Genomic DNA, 14,336 nt, shown 5'->3' on the forward strand with positions numbered 1-14,336 from the left:
ACGTCAAATGTTGGGAAATTTGTTGACTTCGTTTGGAATCTGTTTGAAGTTTGATGGCAGAGGGGAAGAAGCTGTTCCTGAATCACTGAGTGTGTGCCTGCAGGCTTCTGTACCTCCTACCTGATGGTTGCAATAAGAAGAGGGCATGATGGGGGTCCTTAATGATGGATTCTGCCTTTCTGAGGCATTGCTCCTTGAAGATGTCCTGGATACTACGGAGGCCAGTGCTCAGGATGGATTTTACAACTCTCTGCAGCTTACTTCCGTCCTGTGTAGCACCAGATGGTGTTGCAGCCAGTTGGAATGTTCTCCACGGTACATCTGTAGAAATTTTCAAGTGTTTTTGGAGATATATCAGATCTCCTTAAACTCCAAGTGAAGCGAGAGGTTAGCACAACACTATTACGGCTCAGGGTGTCGGAGTTCAGATCCGATGTCCTCTGTAAGGAGCTGTACATCCTCTGTGTGAATGTGTGGGTTTCCTCTGGTGCTCCAGTTTTCGCCCACAGTCCAAAGAAACACGGGCTAGCCGGTTAACTGGTCATTGTAAATTGTCCCATGATTAAACACAGAAAACCTACAGCACAATACAGGCCCTTCAGCCCACAATGCTGTGCCGAACATTAAAAGACAGGATCACTGGACAATGTGACCCGTCGGGCTGGTAGCACCTGTTCCACAATGTATCGCCACACAAATAAATTAATAAAATTAACAGAAATCAATAAGAAAGCTGATTCAGATTCTGAAGGTGTGTTATACCGTCAGCTGGAGATGTGCCATGTTGTGACTGTTTCATACACTGCAGGGAATTCACACGCTTACACACGCTTTAGCTGCTCATCACAGCCAGGACATCAGACCCTCCGACCCTCCCTGAATAATTCAGCAGTTCCAGAACCCCAGAGCTCTTTTATCCCAACTCCTGAGGGTTTTCCGCACTGAAGGAGAACAGACAACCGGTGACAACAGCAGAACTTAATTCCCCGGAGATAATTCCCAACACTTTCACAGGAGCACCAGCCTCCCCAGCATTGAGGACCATCTCCAAAAGGCAATGCTTCAAAAAGGCAGCATCCATCACCGATGGACCCCCATCACCCAGGACATGCCCTCTTCTCATTGCTACCATCAGGGAGGGGGGACAGGGGCCTCAAGACACACAAAATGATTCCTGAACAGCTTCTTCCTCATCTCCATCAGATTCCCAAATAATCCATGAACCATGAGCACTACCTCACTATTTCTGTTCTCTTTCTGCAGAACTCATTTCATTTTAGATTTTTCTTGTCGTAATTTACAGTATTTTATGTATTGTAGGTCTTCACAAGAACACTACCTCACTTTCCGCACTAATTATTTTAAAGTACATTTCTGATCGTAACTTGCAGCATTTTTTATGCCTTGCATTGTACTGCTGCCACAAAAAGCAACACATTTCTTGACATATGTCAGTGATATTAAACGATTCTGATTAATCATCAGAATCAGGTTTATTATAAAGATAGAGAGTATTTTCAAAATGGGGAGTGAATTCAGCAATCAGAGATGCTGAAGGAACTGGATACCGTAGTTCAAGACTCCCTAAAGGTTCACTTACAGGTTGAGTCGGTGGTGAGGAAGGCAAATGCAATGTTAGCATTCCTTTCCAGGGGATTTGACTACAAGAAGGATGCAATGCTGAGGCTTTATAAGGCATTGGTCAGACTGCACTTGGAGTATTGTGAGCTGTTTTGGGCCCCTTGTCCAAGAAAAGATGTGCTGCCATTGGAGAGGGTCTGGAGGGAGGTTCATGAGAATAATTTCAAGAATGAAAGAATTCATGTGTAGGAAGTGTTTGATGGCTCTGGGCATGTACTCGCTGGAGTTTAGAATAATGAGGAGGAGGATCTCATTGAAACCTATGGAATATTGAAAGACCTGGAAAGAGTGGATGTGAAGAGGAAATTTTCTCTTGTGAGGGAATGTAGGACCAGAGGACACAGCTTCAGAATAGAGGGACATCCATTTAGAACAGAGATGAGGAGGAATTTCTTTAGCCAGAGGGTGGTGAATCTGTGGATTTCATTGCCAAGTCATTGGGTTTATTTAAAGCATAAGTCGATAGGTTCTTGATTAGTCCCAGCGTCAAAAGTTACGGGAAGAAGGCAGGAGAATGGGGTTGAGAGGGGTAATAAATCAGTCACGATGGAATGGCAGAGCAGATTCGACAGCTGAATGGCCTCGTTCTGCTCCTATGTCTGATGGTCTTTCAGAGTCAGTGCCCTGTGCAGTTCAGATTGCCAAATCAAACGTGCTCTGGTTGACGTTGTGTACTCTACGATCGTACACAGTTACCGCTGAGAGGTACTGGTGCACCCCAGTGTCTCAATAAGCAGCTCATCGTTTCTCTCGATGCATCACACTGCAAGTGAAAATTTACTTTTAAACTTGCTTCCACAGAATGGCAGAGAAGACAGAACAGGCCAAAATCCCTAACTATACCTCTCTGCGGTACAGTCTTATAATGCAAGTGGAATGGCTATTCCCACTTCCTACTTGTCAAACACTTACATCTTAATGAGATTGACCACAAAACTGATCCAACAGTAAGTGCAAGGACTCTGAGGGAGAATAACTGTGGAAGTTTTCCTCAGATTCCTTCTTCTTCAGCCCTACACCTCTTCCACCTATCGCTTCCCAGCTTTTCACTTCATCCTTCCTCCCCCACTCACCTTCCCCCTCACCTGGTCTCACCTATCACCTCCCAGTGTCTCACTTCATCCCCCCTCTCCCCCACCCACCTTCCCCCTCACCTGGTCTCACCTATCACCTCCCAGTGTCTCACTTCATCCCCCTCCCCCACCCACCCACCTTCCCCCTCACCTGGTCTCACCTATCACCTCCCAGTGTCTCACTTCATCCCCCCTCCCCCTCACCTGGTCTCACCTATCACCTCCCAGTGTCTCTCTTCATCCCCCCTTCCCCCTCACCTGGTGTCACCTATCACCTCCCAGTGTCTCACTTCATCCCCCTCCCCCACCCACCCACCTTCCCCCTCACCTGGTCTCACCTATCACCTCCCAGTGTCTCACTTCATCCCCCCTCCCCCTCACCTGGTCTCACCTATCACCTCCCAGTGTCTCACTTCATCCCCCCTCTCCGCCACCCACCTTCCCCCTCACCTGGTCTCACCTATCACCTCCCAGTGTCTCACTTCATCCCCCCCCACCCGCCCACCTTCCCCCTCACCTGGTCTCACCTATCACCTCCCAGTGTCTCACTTCATCCCCCCCCCTCTCCCCCACTCACCTTCCCCCTCACCTGGTCTCACCTATCACCTCCCAGTGTCTCACTTCATCCCCCTCCCCCACCCACCCACCTTCCCCCTCACCTGGTCTCACCTATCACCTCCCAGCATCTCACTTCATCCCCCCTCCCCACCCACCTTCCTCCTCACCTGGTCTCACCTATCACTTCCCATCTTGTCTTTCCCCACTACACCTTCTTATTCTGGCTTTGATACCCTTCCTTTGCGGTCCTAATGATGGGGCTCGGCCCCAGTTGTTGAATGTTATTTCCCTCCATAGCTATTGCCTGACCTGCTGATTTCCTCCAGTATTTTGTGTGTTTACTTTGGATTTCCAGCATCTGCAGAATACCTTGTGTTTCTGGCAGTTTTGTTCACCTGAAGCCTGACTGACTGCATGATTGTTCAGCACCAATTGCTTTTACCAGCAACAATTGAACGAACTGAGCTGTGAGCATTTTCAGAGGTCTTCCCTTTAAACGCCTGACTATGTGGAGGCAGAGGCAGATACATTAGGGACATTTAACAGACTCTTAAACAGGCACATGGATGAAGGAAAAGTGGAGTGCTATGTGGGAGGGAAGGGTTAGATTGATCTTGGAGTAGGTTCAGAGGTCAGTTCAACATTGTGGGCCGAAGGGCCTGTACTGTGCTGTGCTGTGCTGTTCTATGTGACATATTTTTTTAAAATGCAGTTACTTACTGGTACAAAGTGCCGGTATAGAATTATGCATAGTGCCTGCCTCATTAGCCACACGTACGTTGAAACATACAGTGAAGTACAACGTTGGCATCAACAAACAACGCAGTCCGAGGATGTGCTGGGGGTAGCCCGCAAGTATGATCACAAGGTTGTCCAAACTGACCACAACCTGTGTACCTTTGGAATGTGGGAGGAAAACAGCACACCCGGAGGAAACCCACACAGTCACGGGGTGAACTTACAAACTCTGCACAGGCAGCGGTGGGAATTGAACCCCAGTTGGAGATCATCGGCAATGTAAAACCATTGCACTAACCTCTGCGCTACCGTGCTCCCCATACGAGAGATCATGACTGCAACACTTAAATAGTTAATGGTACACGTGAGCTGGCTGGGAGACAGTCAGATTTACTTACCGGTCCTGAAGCTCGCCAGCCTGTTCGTTGGTGTAGCATTTGCTGTCTGCATCACTTCAAGTTCTTGTGCAGCATCTTCAGAGACTGGAGCACATCTTCTCCACACACAAATCACACTGAGGATGCCACACCTAAAAGACAAAGAACCGTAGCAAAGAAACACCAAATCACTTTGGCTCAAAGTTCAAAGCAAACTTATTATCGAAGTACACATGTGTCACCAGAAACAACCCTGAAGTTCACTTTCTTGTAGGAATTCTTAATAAATCTATAATAGAATAATAACGATAATAGTCAGTGAAACACCATACCAGCCCAGCTGTTCAACCAGTGTGCAAAAGACAAAAATAAATAAATACATAAACAATAGATATCGAGAACATGATACATAGAGTCCTTGAAAGTGAACAGTGAATCCACTGTTCAGTTCAGTGTTGGGGCAAGTGAGGTTATCCCCTTCACTTAACAGTACCGGGGCTGAGTCCACTGTCAGATATGAGGATATGGGTAGGGTGGGGAATTATCATCATGGGATCAGGGCATCTCATACAGAGTAATACATTTTTGAGAAAGGTTCTTCTCCCACTGGGAATTAATCTCTGTTCCTCCCTCTTTTTCTGCCTCTCCTCTCTCTCACCCGTTATCAGCACATTGAGGTAGAACAAGGCAAAACTTTATACTTTATTGTCGCCAAACAATTCATACTAGAATTATCACAGCGATATTTGATTCTGCGCTTCCCACTCCCTGGATTACAAATATTAAATATTAAAAATAGTAAAAATTAGTAAATATTAAAAATTTAAATTTTTAAATGACAATGACAGAATGCAGAATAAAGTGTCACAGAACAGAGAAAGTGCAGTGCAGGCAGACAATAAGGCACAAGTTTGTAACGAGGTCTCTGTAACTGTAACACTTTATTTTGCATTCTGTTATTGCTTTCCCTTGTTCTATCTCAATGCACAGGGTGATCAGTTATAGAGTCATAGAAAAGTACAGCACAGAAACAGGCCCTTCAGCCCATCTAGTCCATTTTGAACCATTTAAACTGCCCGCTCCCATTGACCTGCACTGGGAACATTGCTTTCTATGCCATTACCAACCACGTAGCTATCTAAGCTTCTCTTAAACATCGAAATCGAGCTCACATGCACAACTTACAATGGGAGTTTATTCCATACGTTCATCCTCCAGTGAAGACGTTTCCCCTCATGCTCCCTTAAACTTTTCACCTTTCACCCTTAGCCTATGACCTCTAGTTCTAATTCCACCCAACCTCGATGGAAGAAGCCTGCATGCATTTACCCCTATCTATACCCATCATAATTTTGTATATCAAATCTCCTCTCAATCTTCGCTGTTCCAGGGAATAAAGACCCAACCTATTTAATCTTTCCTGATATCCCAGGCCCTGTATGGACAGTATGCAAAGCAAAGTCCTCATGAAGGGTCTCAGCCAAAAATGTCAACTGTTATTCCCCAGTATACTGTAGGTGCTGCCTGACCTGCTGAGTTCCTCCAGCATGTCTTGTGTGTGCTAGTCTGCAAAACAAAGTATTTTTTCTGTCCCTCAGTACATGTGACAATAATAAACCATTTTACCAGCATACTCACATGCCTCTCCTTCCTGTTCTAAGCCCCAGTTTAAATCCTGTGACTGAACCTTGGGCCTCCTGACATACTGACTGAAGGCACTACATAAATGCAAGTTGCTGTAGCACCTTCTCTGGTGAATTAGTTAGAGGAACAGAGACAAGGTTCTGTAGGCACAATGGAGAGACACAGGTGCATGTTGCCTCCCTGGTGCCAGGGTCGAGAATGCCTCAGATCATGTCCATGGCATTCTCAAGAGAGAGGGTGAGCAGCCAGAAGTCTTGGTACATTTTGGCACCAATGACATCGGCAGACAAGATGAGGAGGTCCTGAAGAGAGATTTTAGGGAGTTAGGTAGAAAGCTGAGAAACAGGACCTCCAGGGTAGTAATCTCGGGATTGCTGCCTGCGCCAGGTGTAAGAATAGGATGATTTGGAAGGTGAATGTGTGGCTGAGGAACTGGTGGAGGGGGCAGGTGCTCAGATATAAGCATCCTTGGGATCTCTTCTGGGGAAGGTATGACCTGTACAAAAGGGATGAGTTACACCTGAACCCAAGGGGGACCAATACCCTCCTGGGCAGGTTGACTCGAGTTGTTCGGGTTGGTTTAAGCTAACTTGGCAGGGGTATGGGAACCAGAGTGATAGTGCTGAATATGAGGACTTTGGTTTACAAACAGAGGCAATGTGTAGTGAGGAGAGGCTGTCCACAGGGCAAAACTGCTGTCAGCAGGATGAGCTGCAATGTAAAAAGCAGACAAAAGGACGAATACTGGACTGCAGACGTTATATTTGAATGTGTGCTGTATACAGAATAAGGTTGATCAACCTGTAGCACAAATACAAATTGGCATGTATGATTAAATCATTAGAAAGAGGTGACATAGGGTACGAAGGTGCTGAATCATTGTGGATGGAGCTAAGAAACTGCAAGGGTAAAAAGACCGTGATGAGAGTTATATACAGACCCCCAAACAGTAGTAAGGAAGAGGTCTATAAGTTACAACGGGAGATAGAAAATGCATGCCAAAAGAGCAATGTTACAATAGTCACGGGAATTTCAAAGTGCAGGTAGATTGGGAAATCAGGTTGGTGCTGGGTCGCAAGAGGGGAATGCCCACAAGATGACTCTTTTAGAGCGGCTCATGGATGAGCCCAGTAGGGAAACAGCTGTTCCGGATTGGGTGTTGCACAAAGAAGCAGAATTGACTAGAGAGCTTAAGGTAAAAGAAATGGGGGAGATGCGTTTAAGGGCAGAGTTGATAGTGGAGGAAGAATACTATGTTGGACCCGGAGGCTGGTGGGGAATAATATGTTGGACCCGGAGGCTGGTGGGGAATAATATGTTGGACCCGGAGGCTGGTGGGGAAATAACTATCAACTCTGCTCTTAAACGCATCTCCCGCATTTCACGTACATCTGCTCTCACTCCATCCTCCCGCCACCCCACTAGGAATAGGGTTCCCCTGGTCCTCACCTACCACCCCACCAGCCTCCGGGTCCAACATATTATTCTCGGTAACTTCGGCCACCTCCAACGGGATCCCACCACTAAGCACATCTTTCCCTCCCCCCCCCTGCATTCCGCAGGGATCACTCCCTACGCAACTCCCTTGTCCATTCATCCCCCCATCCCTCCCCACTGATCTCCCTCCTGGCACTTATCCGTGTAAGCGGAACAAGTGCTACACATGCCCTTACACTTCCTCCCTTACCACCATTCAGGGCCCCAAACAGTCCTTCCAGGTGAGGCAACACTTCACCTGTGAGTCGGCTGGGGTGATATACTGCGTCCGGTGCTCCCGATGTGGACTTTTATATATTGGCGAGACCCGACGCAGACTGGGAGATCGCTTTGCTGAACATCTACGCTCTGTCCGCCAGAGAAAGCAGGATCTCCCAGTGGCCACACATTTTAATTCCACATCCCATTCCCATTCTGACATGTCTATCCACGGCCTCCTCTACTGTAAAGATGAAGCCACACTCACGTTGGAGGAACAACACCTTATATTCCGTCTGGGTAGCCTCCAACCTGATGGCATGAACATCGACTTCTCTAACTTCCGCTAATGCCCCACCTCCCCTTCGTACCCCATCTGTTACTTATTTTTATACACACATTCTTTCTCCCACTCTCCTTTTTCTCCCTCTGTCCCTCTGAATATACCTCTTGCCCATCCTCTGGGTCCCCCCCCCCTTGTCTTTCTTCCCGGACCTCTTGTCCCATGATCCTCTCGTATCCCCTTTTGCCAATCACCTGTCCAGCTCTTGGCTCCATCCCTCCCCCTCCTGTCTTCTCCTATCATTTTGGATCTCCCCCTCCCCCTCCAACTTTCAAATCCCTTACTAACTCTTCCTTCAGTTAGTCCTGACGAAGGGTCTCGGCCTGAAACGTCGACTGCACCTCTTCCTAGAGATGCTGCCTGGCCTGCTGCGTTCACCAGCAACTTAGATGTGTGTTGCTACAATATATACAATGTTGTGCAAAAGTCATATATAGCTAGAGTGCCCAAGCCATTTGCACGGCACTGTATTTAGCAAGCTTGTAAATCTGGTGGAACAGAGAATGTTGGGAATGGCGAGGGTGGAACGCTGCGGGAGGGGTGTGGGACAGGTGGCAGAGAAGGAATGCCAGAGGTGGGGAGTGGTACAGGTGCAGAGACACCCAGCCCTGAAACACCAGGCAAAGTCATCTGATTCCAAACAATTTGTTTACTGATCATTACAGAATGTCCCTCTGGTTTTTCCCACTCCTTCCCCTCTCCCTGCCCACTTCCCACTCTCGGTCCACAACAGAGACCCATATCAGAATCAAGTTTATCATCACTCACGTGTCATGAAATGTGTTGATTTTTGCAGCAGCAGAACAGTGCAATACAGTACTGTGCAGAAGTCTGAGGCACACTGGCTATATTTATGTGCCTAAGACTTTTGCACAGGACTGTCTGTCAGTGACCATTGACCTAACTGAGGTTCAGAATCAGGTTTAATATGTCGTGAAGTTTGTTATTTTGCAGCAGCAGTACATTGCAATACTGTACATATAATTTAAAAACTCTATAAATTACAATATCTATCAATTTAAATTAAATGAATAATGCAAAAAGAGAGGAAAAAAGTACTGAGGTAGTGTTCATGGGTTCATTGTCCATTCAGAAATCTGATGGTGCAGAGGGAAAAAGCTGTTCTGAAATGTTGAGTGTGTGTCTTCAGGCTCCTGTACCTCCTCAGTGAGAAGAGGGCATGTCCTGGGTGATGAGGGTCCTTAATGATAGATGACACCTTTTTGAGGCATTGCTTTTTGTCCCTGTGCATTCAAATTACCATACATACCATACCAGACTACGATTCAATCAGTCAGGCTCTGGTTAGATGCACTGTAATAATGTTATTCTATGCGGCCGAACAAAACTGGCAAATATATTGATTCTGGAATTGGATTATTATTCATGAGTTTTCAGGCAGGCACCTACAGTCTATTTATCTTTAAGGTCAAAGTGTTCCTGATTCTACAAGCAGTGACTTTTGACCCAATGATACTTATGAATGCTTAAAAATACTGTCAATCAGCCCAGCAAAACGCAGATGCTATCTTCATCGAGTCTGTTGGGGACCAGACTGACAGAGGCCCCGGAGAGAAGGCCCAAAGCAAAGGCAGTGTCTTAAGGGGCAATTCTCTCAGCTTCGGAAAATGGTTAATCAGTGCTGCATTAGAGTTAAGTTGTGATTTAAATTATGATTTTCCCTGCAAGTTCAAAATAAATTTATTATCAAATTTCGTAAATGTCACCATACACTACCCTGAGCTACTTTAGATCTGTTAAAAACTGCACAACCTTTTCCAGTCTTGCTCAGGACATCACAAAGTTCAAAGTTCAAAGTAAATTTATTATCAAAGTACGTATCTGTCACCATATACAACCCTGAGATTCATTTTCTTGTTGGCATTCACAGCAGAACAAAGGAATACAATAGAATCAATAAAAAACTACAACACAAAGACTGACGAACAACCAATGTGCGAAAGACAAACTGTGCAAATGCAAAAAATAATAAAGAAATAAGCAATAAATAAAGTGATAGACAAATAACTTACAGATAAATAAATAGATAGAAGATTACATAGATAGATAGAGTGGACAACCTCTCTCCCCAGAGTAGCAGTACCTAAAACGCGAGGGCATCCTTTTTAGGTAAGTGGAGCAAAGTATAGGGGAGATGGGAGATGTTTTTTTTTTACACGCAGAGTGGTGACTGCCTCGAACATTCTGCTGGGGTGGTTGTCGAGGCAGATACATTAGGGACATTCAAGACACTCACAGATAGGCACATGGATGATGGAAAAACTGGAGGGCTACATGGGAAGAAAGGGTTAGGTTGATCTTGGAGTAGGTTAAAAGGTCGGTTAGCCAAAGGGTCTGTACTGTGCTGTTCTGTGTTCCAATTGGTGGTGGCTCTAGAAGGTCACTATGGCTCTACATCCGTCACTAAGGACCCTCACCACTGACAGCCAGAAGACCCACACCTGACAATTCAGGAACAGCTTCTTTCCCCCCGCCATCCGGTTTCTCACTGGTCCATGAACACCAACTCATTAGTTTTTTTGTAAAACACTATTTATTTATCTTTGTAATGTACAGTAATTTTACAGTCTTTTATTGTCACTTAGTGATGCATGCATTAAGAAACGACACATTATTTCCTCCGGTGTGGTATCACAAAACACAGGACAGTCTAGGACTGAAAATACCGACAAAACCACATAATTATACACATAGTTACAAACAGTGCACAATACCATAACTTGATGAAGAAAGTCCGTGAGCACAGTAAAGTTCAAAGTTTCTCAAATGTCCCACATCTCACACAGATAGGAGAAGGAAAAAAACTCTCCCTGCCATGCCGACCACAATCCGACTCTGAGTCATCCGAAAACTTCGAGCTCTGATCATCTCTCTGACACCGAGTACTGAGCGCCATCTCTGTCCGAACGATTCGACCTCCTTCTCAGTCGCCAAAAGTAGGCAAGGCCGGGGATTTTGAGGCCTACCCTCCGAAAGGTTCACGACCACACAGTAACGACAGCAGCGAACAGGCATTTCAGAAATTTCTCCAGATGTTCCTCTGTGCTTTCACGTCCATTCTCCATCAAATCAGAATTGTCCACGGCCCCTATTTAACGGATACGATATCATTTTTCACCGGAGGGCTGCGCACACGCAGACGCACCGCCATCTTCTCCTCCCGCAGTTTTGTTGGGGTTGCTGGGACCACATGGTTTGAAAGGGTGAAAGGGCCTATTTCGTACCGGAGAGATTGATGGATGAATGGATAGATGGACAGATTGATAGATTAAAAAACATTCTGGAGGAACTCAGTGGGTCAGGCAGCATCTATGGAGGGAAATAAACTTGATTCTCAGTGAGAGTGTGATCAGGATCAGACAGCTCTAGAAGCAACACTGGGGTAAATGGGAAGACCCACAGTCTGTCCCACAGCAAAATCAGGAACACCTGCCTCGACAAATTGAAGAACCAGAGATAAAGGCATGAGATGTTCGGGGCACAAAGATGAAGTCTTTAGCGTACAGCTCCCACTGGACACAGCCTCGGTGTGGTGCTTTTCTCTTTACCTAGAGATGCAGCGTGATAACAGGTCTTTCCGGCCTTAATGAGCCCACACCGCACAAGTTCAAGTTTAATTGTCATTCAACCATACATGAATACCCATGAGTAAAGCCGAACAAAACAGGATTTCTCTGGGGCCAAGGTGCAAAACAACTTGTTTAAACATTTACACCCATGTGAACAATTAACCTACTAATCCGTAAGTCTCTAGAGCGAAGAGGCGGACAGGAAAAATTATTGTGGACACTACCCACTCTGCCAACTGCTCCCTTATGAAAAATGCTACAGTGCTATTAAAACAAAAACTTCATGCCATCTTAAACATTTCTCTCCCCAGGCAGTTAATCTGATTAACCATTCTAGTCAGCCTCCCCCAACCACCCCTCTATCCATTACCCATCACTGCACTGTAAACACTGTAAACCACTGTTTATAAAGCTGTTTACTTTGCCAACACACACTGGTATTACGTATTTGTGAACATTTTATTCCATTATCTGTACTTAGAAATTTATTTTTAAATAATTATTTATTCTTTATAATTGCTGAATGCTGTTGTTATTGTTGCATGTCGTGCCCTGACCAACACGCTACAGCAAGTTCCTAATTTGGCAAATACTTTATACTCGCCAAACAATTGATACTAGAACGTACAATCATCACAGCTATATTTGATTCTGCACTTCCTGCTCCCTGGATTACAAACCGATAGTAAATATTAAAAATTTAAATTATAAATCATAAATAGAAAATAGAAAATGGAAAGTAAGGTAGTGCAAGAAAAACCGAGAGGCACATCCGGATATTTGGAGGGTACGGCCCAGATCCGGGTCAGGATCCGTTCAGTAGTCTTAGCACAGTTGGAAAGAAGCTGCTCCCAAATCTGGCCGTACGAGTCTTCAAGCTCCTGAGCCTTCTCCCGGAGGGAAGAGGGACGAAAAGTGTGTTGGCTGGGTGGGTCGTGTCCTTGATTATCCTGGCAGCACTGCTCCGACAGCGTGCAGTCTAAGGTGAGTCCAAGGATGGAAGATTGGTTTGTGTGATGTGCTGTGCTGTGTTCACGATCTTCTGCAGCTTCTTTCGGTCTTGGACAGGGCAACTTCCATACCAGGTTGTGATGCACCCTAGGAGAATGCTTTCTACAGTGCATCTATAAAAATTAGTGAGGGTTTTAGGGGACAGGCCAAATTTCTTTAGTTTTCTCAGGAAGTAAAGGCGTTGGTGGGCCTTCTTGGCAGTGAACTCTGCTTGGTTGGACCAAGTCAGGTCATTTGTGATATTGACCCCGAGGAACTTAAAGCTTTTGACCTGTTCCACTTGCGCACCACCGATGTAAATTGGGTCGTGCGGTTTGCTACTCCTTCTGAAGTCAACAACCAATTCCTTCATCTTGCTGACGTTGAGGGATAGGTTATTGTCTTCGCACCATGCCACCAGGTTCTTAATTTCCTCTCTGTACTCAAACTCATCATTACCCGAGATACGGCCTACAATTGTTGTGTCATCAGCAAACTTATATATTGAGTTCGATGGAGACTTGGCTACACAATCATGGGTGTACAGTGAGTACAGCAGGGGGCTGAGTACACAGCCTCGTGGGGCACCGGTGCTCAGAGTGATTGTAGAGGAGAGCTTGTCCCCTATTTTTACAGCCTGGGTCCTGTCTGTGAGGAAGTTGAAGATCCAGCTGCAGATCTGAGTGCTAAGGCCCAGGTTCCAAAGCTTAGGAATCAGTTTATTTGGAATGATGGTATTAAAGGCAGAGCTGTAGTCAATGAAAAGGAGCCTTACGTATGCATCTTTATTCTCCAGGTGTTCTAAGGAGGAATGTAGGGCCAGAGAGATGGCATCTGCCGTTGACCTGTTGCTCTGGTAGGCGAATTGCAATAAATTTGATCTGTGATCTTTGAAAGCCACGCAGTCGTGGGGAGGATGTACAAATTCCTGAGCGACGGCAGGAATTGAACCCGGGTCGCTGGCGCTAACTACTACATTACTGTGTTGCCCATGATTCAGAACACAGAACAATACAGCACAGGAACAGGCCCTTCAGCCCATAATATTGTGCCAACCCAATTAAATTAGTAATCAAATGGTCAACTAATCTCTTCTATCTACACAATGTCCATATCCTTCCATTCAAGTGCCTATGTACAGTAAAAGTCTCTAATGTTTCTGCCTCTACCTCCACCCCAAGCAGCACACTTACCAGTCTCTGTGTAAAAAAACGTACCCCGCACATCTTTGAAAGTTCCTCCTCTCACCCTTAATGCACGCCTCCTGGTATTAGACATTTCAATCCTTGAGAAAAGATACTGTCTGCTCTGTCTATGCCTCTCATAATCTTAAAAACCCCTATCAGATCTCCCCTCACTGCTCCAGAGAAAACAACCCACGTTTGTCCAACCTCTCATGCAAGTCCTCTAAACCAGGCAGCACCTTGGTAAGCCTCTTCTGCACCCTCTCCAAAACCTCCACATCCTTCCTATAGCGAGGCGGCCAGAACTGTGTGCCACACTCGAGACCCAGCCTAACCAGCTTTATAAAACTGCAACACAAACTGCTGACCTTTGAGCTCAATGCTTCGCCTAATAAAGGCAAGCATGCCGTTTGCCTTCTTAACCCATCTGTGTAGCCACTTAAACCACAAAGTCAAAATGGGAACTTGAGAGCAACTTTTAAAAAGTAAAAAAATCCTCTGCT

General features: G+C 45.7%; 1 protein-coding gene across 3 annotated transcripts in view; it reads right to left on the minus strand.

Moving 5' to 3' along the window:
• ndst1b (N-deacetylase/N-sulfotransferase (heparan glucosaminyl) 1b) overlaps positions 1-14,336 on the minus strand; it is a 203,056-nt gene that overhangs the window by 163,963 nt on the left and 24,757 nt on the right. For all 3 annotated transcript variants that reach the window (XM_072264131.1, XM_072264129.1, XM_072264130.1), the window contains exon 2: positions 4,409-4,539. The gene's annotated coding sequence lies outside the window, so the exon portion shown is untranslated. The remainder of the gene's footprint in view (positions 1-4,408; positions 4,540-14,336) is intronic.

Source organism: Mobula birostris, chromosome 7, assembly GCF_030028105.1.
Source record: "Mobula birostris isolate sMobBir1 chromosome 7, sMobBir1.hap1, whole genome shotgun sequence".
Lineage (NCBI taxonomy): Eukaryota > Metazoa > Chordata > Chondrichthyes > Myliobatiformes > Myliobatidae > Mobula > Mobula birostris.